The sequence below is a fragment of the Octopus bimaculoides genome, chromosome 27 (genome assembly GCF_046866305.1).
Source record: "Octopus bimaculoides isolate indiv1 chromosome 27, ASM4686630v1, whole genome shotgun sequence".
In the NCBI taxonomy this organism is placed as follows: domain Eukaryota; kingdom Metazoa; phylum Mollusca; class Cephalopoda; order Octopoda; family Octopodidae; genus Octopus; species Octopus bimaculoides.
This window is the reverse complement of record NC_142954.1, coordinates 21,607,806-21,624,172: the sequence shown is the minus strand read 5'-3', so window position 1 is coordinate 21,624,172 and position 16,367 is coordinate 21,607,806. Positions and strand designations below refer to the sequence as shown.

The window sequence follows — 16,367 nt, the reverse complement described above, 5'->3', positions numbered from 1 at the left end:
CAAGTAAGAGCTGGCTATATGTGTATGTGTGACGTATGTGTGCATATATATATATATATATATATATATATATATAATGTAATATAATGTCATATAATATAATATATGTGTGTGTGTAATGTACTACATATGAGTATATATCACGTGCGTTTGAAAAGGTTTAAAGAAAACGCTTACTTCTCCCTAAAAAAAGGTTAGTAACATCCTCATAAGAGATTTCATAACATTTCTTTTATATAATCACCTGTACACTTCAAAAATTCTAGTAAGTAATTCTTATGAACTTTCATACATATTCATACATATATTCATACATATATATATATATATATATAAAATCTATATACATACATATATATAAAATCTCTCTCTATATATATACATATATAAAATCTCTATATATATATATACATATATAAAATCTATATACATACATATATATAAAATCTCTATATATATATATACATACATATATATAAAATCTCTCTATATATATACATACATATATATAAAATCTCTATATATATATACATACATATATATAAAATCTATATATATGTATACATACATATATATAAAATCTATATATATATATACATACATATATATAAAATCTCTCTATATATATACATACATATATATAAAATCTATATATATATATACATACATACATATATATAAAATCTATATATATATATACATACATATATATAAATATATACATACATATATATAAAATCTATATATATATATACATACATATATATAAAATCTATATATATATATACATACATATATATAAAATCTATATATATATATATACATACATATATATAAAATCTATATATATATATATACATACATATATATAAAATCTATATATATATATATACATACATATATATAAAATCTATATATATATATATACATACATATATATAAAATCTATATATATATATATACATACATATATATAAAATCTATATATATATATATACATACATATATATAAAATCTCTATATATATATATACATACATATATATAAAATCTCTATATATATATATACATACATATATATAAAATCTATATATATATATATACATACATATATATAAAATCTATATATATATATATACATACATATATATAAAATCTATATATATATATACATACATATATATAAAATCTATATAAATATATACATACATATATATAAAATCTATATATATATATACATACATATATATAAAATCTATATATATATATATACATACATATATATAAAATCTATATATATATATATACATACATATATATAAAATCTATATATATATATATACATACATATATATAAAATCTATATATATATATATACATACATATATATAAAATCTATATATATATATATACATACATATATATAAAATCTATATATATATATATATACATACATATATATAAAATCTATATATATATATATACATACATATATATAAAATCTATATATATATATACATACATATATATAAAATCTATATATATATATACATACATATATATAAAATCTATATATATATATACATACATATATATAAAATCTATATATATATATACATACATATATATAAAATCTATATATATATATACATACATATATATAAAATCTATATATATATATACATACATATATATAAAATCTATATATATATATACATACATATATATAAAATCTATATATATATATACATACATATATATAAAATCTATATATATATATACATACATATATATAAAATCTATATATATATATACATACATATATATAAAATCTATATATATATATACATACATATATATAAAATCTATATATATATATACATACATATATATAAAATCTATATATATATATACATACATATATATAAAATCTATATATATATATACATACATATATATAAAATCTATATATATATATACATACATATATATAAAATCTATATATATATATATACATACATATATATAAAATCTATATATATATATACATACATATATATAAAATCTATATATATATATATACATACATATATATAAAATCTATATATATATATATACATACATATATATAAAATCTATATATATATATACATACATATATATAAAATCTATATATATATATACATACATATATATAAAATCTATATATATATATATACATACATATATATAAAATCTATATATATATATACATACATATATATAAAATCTATATATATATATATATACATACATATATATAAAATCTATATATATATATACATACATATATATAAAATCTATATATATATATATACATACATATATATAAAATCTATATATATATATACATACATATATATAAAATCTATATATATATATACATACATATATATAAAATCTATATATATATATACATACATATATATAAAATCTATATATATATATACATACATATATATAAAATCTATATATATATATATACATACATATATATAAAATCTATATATATATATACATACATATATATAAAATCTATATATATATATACATACATATATATAAAATCTATATATATATATACATACATATATATAAAATCTATATATATATATACATACATATAAAATCTATATATATATATACATACATATAAAATCTATATATATATATATACATACATATATATAAAATCTATATATATATATATACATACATATATATAAAATCTCTCTCTATATATATATACATACATATATATAAAATCTCTCTCTATATATATACATACATATATATAAAATCTCTCTCTATATATATACATACATATATATAAAATCTCTCTCTATATATATACATACATATATATAAAATCTCTCTCTATATATATACATACATATATATAAAATCTCTCTATATATATATACATACATATATATAAAATCTCTATATATATATATACATACATATATATAAAATCTCTCTCTATATATATATACATACATATATATAAAATCTCTCTATATATATATACATACATATATATAAAATCTCTCTATATATATATATATACATACATATATATAAAATCTATATATATATATATATATATACATACATATATATAAAATCTATATATATATATATACATACATATATATAAAATCTATATATATATATATACATACATATATATAAAATCTATATATATATATATACATACATATATATAAAATCTATATATATATATATACATACATATATATAAAATCTATATATATATATATACATACATATATATAAAATCTATATATATATATATACATACATATATATAAAATCTATATATATATATATACATACATATATATAAAATCTATATATATATATATACATACATATAAAATCTATATATATATATATACATACATATAAAATCTATATATATATATATATATACATACATATAAAATCTATATATATATATATATATACATACATATAAAATCTATATATATATATATATATACATACATATAAAATCTATATATATATATATATATATATACATATAAAATCTATATATATATATATATATATATATATATAAAATCTATATATATATATATATATATATAAAATCTATATATATATATATATATATATATATATAAAATCTATATATATATATATATATATATAAAATCTATATATATATATATATATATATAAAATCTATATATATATATATATATATATATATATATATATATTCATATACACACATATTTACAAGCATGTGTACACGTGGTTTTCAATTACATGAAGCATGAATACCCCAAATAAAACAGCAACAAAGAAATAATAAAAAATAACATACTTATATTCAGGTAATAATGAAAAATATATGGTCGAAGGCCGTATTAAATTATTAAGAGTAAAATAATAAGATGTAATAATAATAATAATAATAATAATAATAATAACAATAATAATATTAATAATAATAATGATTTCATTTATTTGCCACAAAGGCGAAGGACGAGGGGATAGTAGCAATAATAGTGTGTTTATTTTAATGGCCTACCAATATGTACAGTGATTTTCTTTGCCCTAGGTGTTGGGAAGACACTTAGCAAGAAATGGAAACAAAACTGATATAAGATAATGATAATAATAATAATAATAATGATGATGATGATGATGGTGTTGGTTGTTGTGTTGATGATGGTTATGATTTTTTTTTCTTATCTCTGCTTAAATGTATAAATGATCCAACATAGTGATATACAATTTTCGACATTTATGTATGTGTGTGTGTGTGTGTATGTACGTATGTGCCTGTATGTTTTATGTATGCATACATACATATATGAATATATATATATATATATATATATATATATATATATATATATATATATACATATCTATCGATCCATCTATATACATATATATATATACATATATATATATATATATATACATATACATATATATATATACATATATATATACGTACATATATATATATATACATACATATATGTATATATATGTATGTATATATATATGTATATATATATATATATATATCCATACATATATATACATATATATACATATATGTATGTATATATATATATGTACGTATATATGTATGTATATATAAAAGGCACCAAAGTAATCTAAAAGATGAATCCGTGGACTTTTCTTTATTTTATAGAAAATTCCATGGCTTTGTAAGTTCCAATCCAGGCCAAATATAGCAATGTCTACTTGGTATTTGTCAACACTCCGAAGAAACGAAAATGGCGAATTTTAACTGCTTTCCTCCTCGATTTAATATCACATTTATTCGAATATTGACTGTAAATGAATTTGTTAATCGATTCCACTTGAACCATATCAAAATGAACATCATCATCTCTGCTGATGAGAAAATCGGTAGAGAAACAAAAATATAAAGAAATGAAAATGCCGGGAAAATATTTAAGGCGGTGACCTGGCCGAATCGTTAGCATGCCGGGGGAAAAATGCTTAGCGGCATTTCGTCTGTGTTTTACATTCTGAGTTCAAATTTCGCCGAGGTCGACTTTGCCTTTTATGATTTGGGTGTCGAGGAACCAGTTGAGCACCGGGGTCAATGTAATCGACTTATCTCCACCCCCGAAATTTCAGGCCTTCTGCCTATAGTAGAAAGGATTATTATTTGCTTCCTAAGATCAAATCTAGCTGTGGTCGATTTTGCCTTTCGTTCTCTTAAGGGTACATAATGTAAAAATGCCAATCAAGTACTTTCTTATCATGAACCCCAGCACTCATAAGAGCGGAGCTTAATACGGCTTTCATGGCAAAGAGGTGACTGATATTAACAGAATTCTGTACGAAACGCCGGTTCTTGGTAGAATTCTCTTCGCAGCTATTTTCTTGAACTCATTTACAGCTGAGTGGACGGAAGCAACGTAAAATAAAATGCTTTGCTTAAAAACGTGGCACATCGCTCGGTTCAGAAATCGAAACTACAAAATTTAAAAGATGTGACTTAGGCTTGTAATGGGCCCTTGAAGTTTAAATCGGTTTCCATTGATATAAATAAATAACTGAGATTGCAACGCCTTCCCATCGAACGGAACGCCGGTCTCTCGCAATGTTAGATTCCAAGCTATTCCTGTGATTCGATTACAGATGAGTGAGTTGGAGCAAGGTGAAATGAAGTTCTTTCCTCAAGAACACAACGCACTGTCCTGTCAGGGAATCGAAACAGCGATCTTGCGACCGTGAGTGCGACACTCCAACCAGTGACACTCCAACCAGTGACACTCTAACCACGAAGTTTTCAGACTCAAGTAGTAGGGTTGACAAAATAAAGTACAGTCATGTCTTAGGAACCAATCTAATTGAGTAGACAGTTCCCATAAAATGTGAGCTCTGGTGCCTACCTTAAATTATTATTATTATTATTATTATTATTATTATCATCATTATTATTATTATTAGTAGTATTATCATAATTGTTGGGGGCGGCGAGCTGGCAGAATCGTTAGCACGCTGGACGAAATGCTTTGCGGTATTTCGCTCGTCGCTCCGATCTGAGTTCAATTTCCGCCGAGGTCGACTTTGTCTTTCATCCTATTGGGGTCGATAAAATAATGAGTAATCGACTCATCTCCTCCCTAAAATTGCTGCCCTTGTGGAAAAATTTGAAACTAAAGGCGTCAGCTGGCAGGTTCGTAAGCACGCTAGACGAAATGCTTAGCAGTATTTCGCCCGTCGCTCCGTTCGGGGTCGATAAATCAAATACCAGTTGAACAGAAGGGTCGATTTAATCGACTCATCCCCTCCCCACTAATTTCAGGCTTTGTGCCTATCGTAGAAAGTATTATTATTGATATTACATTTATTATAATTATTACTATTATTATTATTATTATTATTATTATTATTATTGTTGTTGTTGTTGTTGTTGTTGTTATTAATACCCGTATTATTCGTGGTTTTGAGTTTACTTTTAAAAAAGAATATGAGGAACATTTTAGATAACATATCTAAGTTGCTCGAAGTTTAAGAAAACGTTCATTGTTGACAATAATGCTTATGGTTTTAAAATATTCAATGTTAAAAATACGTTCTTGGTTGGCAAAAAGATGTTTATAACGTAACATATTGCTGGTTAACACAAATTGTCCATGGTTAACAAAATCGATAATGGTTGGCATAAAAATACTCACAAATAAGAAAAAATATTCGTGGTTAATAAAAATGTTCACTGTGAACAAAAATTGTTTATGGTAAACAAAACATTTTCATGGATAACACACGTTTGTGGCTAACGAAGCATTTTCATCGCTAAAGAAAATGTTTGCGTTTAAGAAAACATTTTCAGGTTAACAATATTTATGTTAAATGCACATGGCTGACAAAATTCTTCATGGTTACAAAAATATCTATTCTCTTCTAACAGGAAAAGGTTTACGGTTTAGAAAACATTTTTATCATTAACAAAAATATTAATGACCAACAAAACATATTCACTGTTAACAAAATGTCGATGGTTAACAAAAATTCTATATTGTTAACAGAGATGTTCAAGGGAAGAAAAAACAATTTGATTGTTAACAAAAATATTTATGGCTAACAAAACATTTCCATTGTTAACGATAATCTTTTGGTTAGCACAAAAATATTTATGGCGAACGAGTAATTTTTATTTTTAATAAGAGTGTTTATATGGTTAAGAAAAATGTTTGTTGTTCACAAGAAATATAGCTAACAAAGTGTTTCTGTTGTTTGGTTCAGAAGAAATATTTTTGTTAAACAAAACATTTTATTGTTAATAGAAATGTTTATGGTTAAGAAAGATTTTTCATGTTATCAAAAATATTTATGGTTAAAAATAATTTTTTATAATTGAACAGAAATGTTCAAAACTATTAAAATATGTTGAATTTTAGCAGAAAGTATATATGGTTAAATAACTATTTCATTATTAACAGGCATTTTCAGTTAGCAACATTATCAAAAGCAGATGCTCATTATTCAAATATATTTTCATTGATAACAAAATGTTTATGTTTAACAGAAATGTTCCGTGTTCAAAAAAACCTGTTCATATGTGAGAAAAATGTTGCTTAACAAAAACGTGCAATTGTTAACATAAAAATTTAATGGTAACAAATCTGTTTATTTTTTACCAAATAATGAAAAGTTAACACATTTACGCTCACGATTAACAGAAATGTTCTAGGTCAACGGAAACGTTCACAGCTTACAAAACGTTTTAAACCTCAATGAGAAGGCTAAGAAAAATATGTTAACCGTTAATTCACGGTTAACAAAACGTGTTCATGGTCAGCAGAAGGGTTCACAGTTTACAAAGATATTGTTGCTTAACAAAAGACAAAATATATATAAAGTATGTTTTAAAATGTTCATTTTAAAAATAACTGTTTACGATTGCTAAAAATGTTTATGAAACGAAAACGTTAACGAAAATCATGACGGTTAACAAAATTATTATCATTGTTATTATTATTATTATTATTATGATTATTATTATCGCATTTATAAATTTTATGTTCATACTCTAATACCGTATTACCTTCATAAAAATACTGATGCTGCAGCAGACGAAGAGAAACTTGGAAAATATTCCAAATTTTTGTCCATGTATTTATTTAATTCCTGTTTTATTATTATTATTATTATTATTATTATTATTATTATTATTATTATTATCATTATTATTATTATTATTTGTTTAAAAAAGAGGCAACTTGTTTTTGGCTTCTCTTTGATATGTGTAAGAAGTGTATTTTTGAGAAAGAAACTCTGGGTGAGCGAAAATGTTTTATGTTTGTAAGGACACGTGTATGTATATAATATGCATTGTAAAATATTGTATAAGCTCTCACTATTTACTGTTCATTATTCTTCATTGATATTTAAACTCGATTATTATCATTATTATCATTATTATCATTATTATTATTATTATTCACAGTTTGAGAAAAACAGAAATATCCCGACTTTTTCCTTTAAACAATAGGTCGCATCTTTAAAAAAAAAAACTCGTATAAAAATGCTCACCGTTAACAATTACGCCAGACAAAATACTTCCTGCCATTTTGTCCGTCTTTACGCTCTTTGTTCAAATTCCGACGTGGTCGACTTACCATTTCAACCTTTTGTGGTAAAATAAGTACTAGTTGAACACTGAGATCGATATAATCGACTTATCCCCTCCTACGAGATTGCTGGCGTTGTGCCAAAATATGAAACTATTGTTGTTGTTATTATTATTATCATTATTTACTTTAAATCTGCATGTTTGTTACAATCACTCGCCGAGACACACCCAGCATCCTAGGGCAAGTGAAGTATAAGAGATGTTACAGTGCCACTAAAAGCTTGAGGAGGGGAAGTGGCAGGGGCAGTAGCGAAATATCTTTATGTAATACAACACGTACATTTAAATTGATAGGATTTTTCTGAGGATACGGGCAGTATTTGTCAGCACAATCTTTTGGATTTCTCTGAGACATGGTTCTCCTGGGATCCTATCTCGATGTTTCTGACATCCCTTTCTTATCATACCAAGGGCACCCACAATAACAGGAACAGTTCTCGTTTTAAGGTGCCACATCTTTTGTATTTCAATTTCCTGGTCCCTATATTAACTAATTTGTCAAATTCCTTTACAGATATATTTTCAGTGGAAACACATCTATTAGTCTAGAAGTATTTTCTTCCCTGTCTTTAATGACTATGTCTGGTAGATTAGTCTGGATCGTTCTGTCAGTGTTGACTGGAAATCCCAGAGAATAATGACATTTTTACCTTCAACGCCTGGCACAGGATGATGTTCATACCAGTAAGCAAGAGTGCTGATTTTCTAGTGTTTACATATTTTCCAATGTAAACACTGTGCTACCTTATCGTGGTAATTTTTTTTATTCGTTTAGTGTTAGCACAGGACATCCCGTGACGAGATGGTCTATTGTTTCATCAAATTTAACGCAGAATCTGCATTTAGTGTCAGAACCGTCTTGAAGAACCTTAGCATGGTAGTTTTTGGTAAGCAAGATTATTATTATTATTATTATTATTATAGGAGTGGTTGCGTGGTAAGTAGCTTGCTTACCAACCACATGGTACCGGGTTCAGTTCCACTGCGTGGCACCTTGGCATGTGTCTTCTACTATAGCCTCGGGCCGACCAAAGCCTTGTGAGTGGATTTGGTAGACGGAAACTGAAAGAAGCCCGTCGTATATATGCATGTGTATATATATATATATATATATATATATATGTATGTACGTATATATAGGCGCAGGAGTGGCAGGTACCTTGTTTACCAACCACATGGTTCCGGGTTCAGTCCTACTGCGTGGCACCTTGGCATGTGTCTTCTACTATAGCCTCGGGCCGACCAAAGCCTTGTGAGTGGATTTGGTAGACGGAAACTGAAAGAAGCCCGTCGTATATATGCATGTGTATATATATATATATATATATATGTATGTACGTATATATAGGCGCAGGAGTGGCAGGTACCTTGTTTACCAACCACATGGTTCCGGGTTCAGTCCTACTGCGTCGCACCTTGGGCAAGTGTCTTCTACTATAGCCTCGGGCCGACCAAAGCCTTGTGAGTGGATTTGGTAGACGGAAACTGAAAAAAAAGCCCGTCGTATATATATATATATATATATATATATATATATATGTATGTGTGTGTATATGTTTGTGTCTGTGTTTGTCCCCCCAACATCGCTTGACAACCGATGCTGGTGTGTTTACGTTCCCGTAACTTAGCTGTTTCGGCAAAATAAACCGATAGAATAAGTACTAGGCTTACAAAGAATAAGTCCTGGGGTCGATTTGCTCGACTAAAGGCGGTTCTCCAGCATGGCCGCAGTCAAATGACTGAAACAGGTAAAAGAGTAAAGAGTATACACTCAACAGATTAGACTGTTGGAAAAGAAAATTTCCCAGCATCTGGCTACAACAAGTAACCTTAGATGACAAGAACTCTCCTATGTATCTCGGCCCAGTGGTTAGGGCAGCGGACTCGCGGTCATAGGATCGCGTAAAAGTGAATGTTGCGTTGGAATACACAAATAATTCAATATATACCAAGAAAGAAAACTCTCACATGGTCATAAGGTGCATAAAAGCACATCATAGCTACCTCCGCCGCTCGAACTGCCAGATCACGTGATTTCAGCCTGAAAGTTTTCTCCCTTGGTGAATATTGCAGTATTTGTGTGTTACAACACAATTTCCACTTTTAACTGGTGAATATTTTACCTTTGGATGTTAATACTTCCTTTGTCACTCTACTTATTTTTTTCAACTTTATCATTTCGGATCGAACCATTCATGGAGTCGATTCTTTACTTTATGTATCACCCATTCTGTCCTTGCCCTCTTTCTTTAACTTTTCGGAAGTATTTCGTACATATTCTGTATCACTTGAAGTAGCACTGTATCTGATTATCCTCTTAGTTCAGAATCAATACCTCCTGTGCATTCGAGTCCATTGAGCAGCAGACGTCGCTGGTTTCTCATAGCTATACTTTCTCTACATACGCATATGTGATATCGGCCTCTCTCATATCGGTTATGAATGTTCTGTTTTCTTTCTTCCCCTCTTAATGATACAAAGCGCTGAGCCAGAATTTGAGGCGTACAGGCTTCGATTCTGTGTAGCGGCTTGCTGGCCATTTTTATATGCAGCGAGCTGGCAGAATCGTTAGCACACCGGGGGAAATGCTTATCAGAATTTCGTCCGTCTTTACGTTCTGGGTTCAAATATCGCCGAAATCAACTTCGCCATTCATCTTTTCGGAGATCGATAAAATAGCGCCAGTTGAACACTGGGCTCGATGTAATCTCCATAAAATCAGTGACATAAAATTCGTTAATCCATAACAATCAGTAACGGATGACTGGATTTCACTTTGGTAAAGAATAAGGAAGTCTGTGTGACAATTATTCATTATTCATTAGTCATTTCTAATGGTTTCTTATTGAACAGTATTTGATGAAGAAGCTTCAGGAAGTTACTGGATATAATTCCGTACCAGGTCTTTCCTGGAGTCGCCATTGAAAAAATAATTATAAGCACATATGACACATATTCGTGGTTACGTAGTCATAATGGAGGCTATCGACTATCGACAGGCTTTTCCTTCTTTCTCCACCTTCTCATCATTCTATCCACAATAACAAACATCATCATCACCACCATCACCCCTAGCCACCCCACACCACCCACATTATCATCATTGCCGTCGTCTTCGCCATCATCATCATGACTATCATTTTCACCAGTCAATAAAACAAATTATTATTATTATTATTATTATTATAATTATTATTGTTGCTATTATTATTATTATCATCATCATCATCATTATTAATATTATTATTAAGGCGGTGCGCTGGCAGAATCGTTACGACGCCGAGCAAAACGCTTAGCGGAATTTCGTTCGTCTATACGTCCTGAGTTCGAATTCTGCCGAGGTCGACTTTTATCCTTTTGGGGTCTTTTAAATAACTACCTGTAATCGACTTAATCCCTTCCCCCAAATTTCAGGACTCGCGCCTACAGTAGAAAGTATTATTATTATTATTATTATTATTATTATTAATAATAAGGCTGTGAGCTGGGGAAATCGTTAGGACGTTGGCCAGGATGCTAAGCGGCATTTCGTTCATCTTTAAGTTCAGCGTTCAAATGCCGCCGTGGTAGACTTTGTCTTTCATCCTTTCGATGTCGATAAAATAGGTTCCAATTGAGGACTGGGGTCGATGTAATCGTTTAACTGCCTCCCCCCAAATCTCAGGCCATGTAACTGTAGTAGAAAATATTCTTCTTCTTCTCACTCCTTTTTTCCTCCTCTTCCTCCTCTTCACCCTCTTTCTTCCTCCATCTCATCCTTGTTGTTATTTTCTTCTTGTAGTTGTTGCTGTTAAACACCCCCTCCTCATCCTCATCATAACCACCACTACCACCACCATCATCATCATAATTTGCACGCTAGGTAATCTTTGCCATTTTGCAAAAAGACAGTTTGCTTGAGGTTAAACGAACTCGCCATGGATTGTTTGATATATATATATATATATATATATATATATATATATATATATATATATATATAAGTAAGATTGAGATCACAGCCGATATTTGTTATATAAGAACTACTCTTATTGTCCACCACGACATATCTGGAATCGTTCCGCAGCAACCGTCCCATCGTGGTTCATACCTTCCACGAATCGCTGACATAATGCAGCGATTCCCATTCACCCAGCCGGACGCTTTTCCCAAGTTCAGTCAGAGACAAGCAACACTCCACACAACAAAAATAGTGCCAAAATAGTAATGTCTAACGTTGGCATAACGCCAGCAAATCTTTTAAGAGGTTGGTGGTATCCGCCTGCAACGAACCCCGTACATGAGTGGTACTATATTTTATCAAGTTCAGAGACGAAAGGTACACTACACGTGAGCGGGATTTGAACTCAGAATGTAAAATAAAATCCGAAGATTGTATTACATGTCTTCCCCTAACTCTTTTCCAGATTCCAATAGCGTGGAGGCGCAACGGCCCAGTGGTTATGGCAGCGGACTCGTGGTCATAGGATCGCGGTTTCGATTCCCAGATCGGGCGTTGTGAGTGTTTATTGAGCGAAAACAGCTAAAGCTCCACGAGGCTCCGGCAGGGGATGGTGGCGAACCCTGCTGTACTCTTCCACCACAACTTTCTCTCACTCTTGCTTCCTGTTTCTGTTGTGCCTGTAATTCAAAGGGGCCAGCTTTGTCACACTGTATCACGCTGAATCTCCCCGAGAACTACGTTAAGGGTACACGTGTCTGTGGAGTGCTCAGCCACTTGCACGTTAATTTCGACGTCGTAAGCGACGCAGTGCCAACAACAACATTCCAATAGTATTTTCACTTATGTCTCGTCTACTAGAAATATGCAATGATGACTGCTGTCATGACGACGCCAATTGAGGAGGAAATACGTGTTCACTGCTGTTTTCTTGTAACCATTATCGAACAAACCTTTCCTTAAATCATGTAAATTTTGGAGTCATATTTATTCTTGAAATTATCTCCCCTTTTCATTTGGAGTTCATCGCATTTAGCATCAAGTGATTGTTCTACCGTCTCCTGAATCGGAGATAATTTCAATAAATGAATAATCTATCTTGTATGATATTTAATATATATATATATATATATATGTGTGTGTGGGTATGTATGCATGTCTATATACATATATGCATATATATATATATATATATATATATATATATATATATATATATATATATATGTATGTATGCGTGTCTATATACATATATGTATATATATATATATATGTATGCATGTCTATATACATATATATATATATATATATAAAGTGTAGTATATTGCCACTTAAGTGTGGCTGACCCCTAGGGGTGGATGTTACTGTTGCTTTTAGCCCCAGGAGGACATCTCCTCCAGCTGGCTTATCGACACATATATATATATATATATATATATATATATATATATATATATGTATGCATGTCTATATACATATATATATATAGATATATATATGCATGTCTATATACATATATATATATATATATATATGCATGTCTATATACATATATATATATATATATATATATATATATATATACAAACACACACACATATGGATGTGTACACTCACCATAATTCACAAATAAAAATTACAGCCCAAAACCAACAAACAACTACATAAACGGAACAAAGAATGGGGAATATAGTGTTAGTTTTTCACTTGAGAAGACTACTTGAAATCCGTATAGCGTCCCGGCGTTTCATGCGTTAGTCCGTTTTCAGGAAGATAAAGAGGAAGGAACATAGAAAGAGAGGAAGAGAAATAGTGTGGAAGAATAATTTAAAATTAAACAAATTAATTGATTAAAGATTCAGAACGAATGTAAACGGCTATTGTCTAGAGGGTATTGTAGTCCTTTAGGGCGGGGGAGTCAACAGGGGCGGTCCAGCGGATGCGTCGGTGCACGTATCAGAATGTTTGTGTGCCTGGTATCAAGCATATGGGGAAATGTTTGGGTTTATATATGTGTGTAGATGTGTGTGCTTGTGTTAATTTGGTGGAATTGGCGCGTGGAATGAGGTCTATGGGAGATAGCGGTGTATAATTACTGTGTGAGAAGTGTGAAAGCATGTGTGTGTGAGGTTGTATGAACGTATGTATGTATGTATGTATAGCAGTGGAGGCGCAATGGCCCAGTGGTTAGAGAACTACGTTAAGGGTACACGGGTCTGCCACTTGCACGTTAATTTCACGAGCAGGATGTTCCGTAGATCGGATCAACTGGAACCCTCGACGTCGTAAGCGACGGAGTGCCAACAACAACAACAACATGTATGTATGTATGTATGTGTGTGAGAGAGAGAGAGAGAGAGAGAGAGAGAGAGAGAGAGAGAGAGAGAAGAGAGCAAGCATGCAAGTAAAGAAGTAAAAGTTTTGAGGAAATTAATTATCTAGAGAGTCTGCAGACAACGTTAGCGGGGGGGGGGGACTAATTGGGTATGGGAGTGACTCATACGATCCAGGCGGATCCCGAAAAGTTCGGATACATTCCCAACCGATCGATATGCCAGCCTGTACTCTGCTGTTTGTAAAGGCGAAATAGAGGAGAACAAGGTGCCACACGTGAGATACCGTTAGTCATCTAAGCGTCTTCTGGCCACAGGAGAAAATAAATGACAAAGACTCACACTACTGCCAACACAGTAGCAACAACAACAATAGCAGTAACAGCTACATCTACAACAAAAGCGACAAAAGTAGCAGCTGGTACAATAACAACGTCAGACTAACACTGCACACAATACAACAATTCCGTAGCATCACCATAATCAGGAGCGGCTTTTCGTCTTCAACGAGTCCCCAAGATCACACAGACACACACTTGTGCATGCATCTAATTCCTTTCTATCTCAGTTTCCTCTGACTCTGAGATCACTTCGTTGTGTGGCAACATCGGAGATGATCTTGTCGTGGGAGTTCGTTGTATCGGGGCGGAGAAAGTGAAGCTGAAACAAAAAACGCCGGCAGGAGATGAAAGCTGGAAAAGTCAACGGAAAAGTTAGAGACTGCTGGATCAGATACACAACATCATTAACACCTCCTATTACTTCACATAATAGACATAAACACGCAATATCCATTGCAAAAACAGAAAAAGAAATAGTGAAAACAACCTCAATAGCCAAACGCTACTCCCGTCATTCAGAAAGAGAAATTTAGCAGATCTCCAGCATCAAAATAAATACCCTCCTTTGCTTTCCTTTGTCCTTTCACTGTCGCAATACTCACTGTAGAAAGTGGAGATCGAATTGGTCAGGAATCATGTCGAAAGTAAAGGTACCCAAATAGATATAAATGCGATAGCTATAGATGAAGCCAAGATTATCAGGCGGCACGCACTGAGAGACATATACACCATGTGCACAGCCGGAATCGGGCGCCAAACTGGCATACTCGGTACGGTTTGGATGTCATGGTACGATCTTGCAGGAACCAGACGATATGTCGGAAGAGATGGATGTCGGGGGTGGGAAGTAAAAGGTGTGACTTCTGACCAGAGGCCGAATTTATTCAGGCCGACAAGACCGTTATCAGGAATATCGCGCTCTTTAGTACTAGAGGGAGACCAGAATGGCATTTTACAAGCACACTGGTAGTCTACGAAGTTAGCTAGTAGGAGATGGAATGTAAATCCTCACAGGCGTGGCTCACAGGC

The 16,367-nt window shown here is 30.4% G+C and overlaps 1 protein-coding gene across 1 annotated transcript in view; it reads right to left on the bottom strand.

Annotated features, from left to right (window-relative positions):
• The window catches only part of LOC128250966 (uncharacterized), a 474,572-nt gene that overhangs the window by 253,317 nt on the left and 204,888 nt on the right, over positions 1–16,367 (bottom strand). The gene's annotated exons all lie outside the window — the stretch shown is intronic.